The sequence below is a fragment of the Ornithorhynchus anatinus genome, chromosome X5 (genome assembly GCF_004115215.2).
Source record: "Ornithorhynchus anatinus isolate Pmale09 chromosome X5, mOrnAna1.pri.v4, whole genome shotgun sequence".
Lineage (NCBI taxonomy): Eukaryota > Metazoa > Chordata > Mammalia > Monotremata > Ornithorhynchidae > Ornithorhynchus > Ornithorhynchus anatinus.
The window spans coordinates 9,411,705-9,413,473 of record NC_041753.1 but is presented as its reverse complement, the minus strand read 5'-3'; the positions used below and the strand labels follow the sequence as shown (position 1 = coordinate 9,413,473).

General features: G+C 42.4%; 1 non-coding gene across 1 annotated transcript; it reads right to left on the bottom strand.

Moving 5' to 3' along the window:
* Positions 1 to 232: 232 nt before the first annotated feature.
* On the bottom strand, positions 233 to 395 carry LOC114808630. The gene has a single exon (XR_003756474.1). It is a non-coding gene; the product is annotated as a U1 spliceosomal RNA (small nuclear RNA).
* Between the last annotated feature and the right edge of the window lie 1,374 nt (positions 396 to 1,769).

Below are 1,769 nucleotides of genomic sequence, written 5' to 3'. Positions count from 1 at the left end.
GCCGAGCACTGTACTAAACACTTGGTAAAGGGCAATTTAGTAGAGTTGGTGTGAGCAATCCACAAGGAGCATACAGTCAAGAGAGATACAAATGAAAATCAATGACAGGAGAAATGGCAGAATAGAAGACTATGTACACAAGCTTTCTTTAAAAACATGACATTGCTCATACCACATTACCTCTTAATAATAATGCAATCTCTATAAGTCTTCCCTTGCAAAACCAAATACCAGGGGAGATGACAAACACAATTCCCCACTGCCATAAATCATAAAGTCAAGTTTCCCATATTTAGGGAAAACATAAGAGTCAGCACACCTGAAGTTCAGATGATGAGCCTCCCCACAGGAAAACCACTTTCATAACCATGGTATTTCCACTTCTAGGTGAGTAGCAGCATGTGAAGCAGCATGGCCTAGGGGAAAGAGCACGGGTCTAGAAGTCAGAAGACCTGAGTCCTAATCCCACATTTGCCAATTGCTTACTGTGTGACCTTGGGCAAGTCACTTAAAATCTCAGTACTCATCTTAAAATAGAGATTAAAGTCTCCTCCCTCCAGTTTAGACTGTGAGCCCCTTGTGGGACAGGGACTGTGTCTAACCTGAGAAATTTGTATCTTCCCCAGGGCTTAGAACAGTGGATAACACATAGTAAGTGCTTGACCAATACCATTTTTTAAAAAAGTATGAATTAGCAGTGCACAATGACACAATGCCTTGGCCTGCTGCATACTGTGATCACGTCACCCTCTTGACAAGGCCACTCAAGGCCACACACAACTCATGTAGTGCTGGCTCTAACACCACACAAATGCATCAATCAATCAATCATTTTTATTGAGCACTTACTGTGTGCAGAGCACTTGGCTAAGTGCTTGGGAGAGTACAATATAACAGAGTTAGTAGACACATTCCCTGCCCACAATGAGCTTCGACCATATCCCACTGTTTTTTTGGTATTTCTGAACCTCAAAGAAGAATCTCCAAGAGAAAAATATTTCCAAAACATTTCCCAGTATGCACAGCACTGCCATTTAAATACCTCACCCACATTGCTCATTGCTGATCACCAACATTAATAATGATTTTATTATTATTATTAAGTGCCATCAAGTCATTTCTGATTCATAGCAACTCCATGGATATACTTTCTACTAATACAAATAATACCAGTACTATTGTCGGTATCAGTACAGTGCTAGTATACTCTTTTCTTCCTTGCCCTCTCCCTGTCTTTCTCATCATTGTGGACAAAACCAGTATTCTCCTGATCCTTCAGGCCCATAACCTTGGCCTTGTTCTCAACTCAAGTCTATCATTCAACCCACATACTCAACCTATCACCAAATCCTGTAGGTTCTACCTTCACAACACTGCTAAAATCCACTCTTTCCTCTCCATCCAAACTGCTACTACGATGATCCAACCATTTATCTTATCCCACCTTGACTATTGCATCTGTCTCCTTGCTGACCTCCCTGCCTCCTGTCCCTCCCCACTCCAGTCTATTCTTCATTCTGCTGCCCGGATTGTTTGTCTTAAAAAAAAAAAAGGTTCAATCCATGTCTCTCCACCCCCCAAGAACCTCCAATGATTGCCCATCCACCCCCACATCAAAAAGAAACCTCTTACCGTTGGATTTAAGTACTCAATCAGCTCACCTCGTCCTACCCTACCTCTCTGATCTCCTACTACGGCCAGGCCTGACCACTTTACTCTCCTAGTGCCAACTTATTCACTGTGCCCCAGTTTCATATATTTGGCCACCG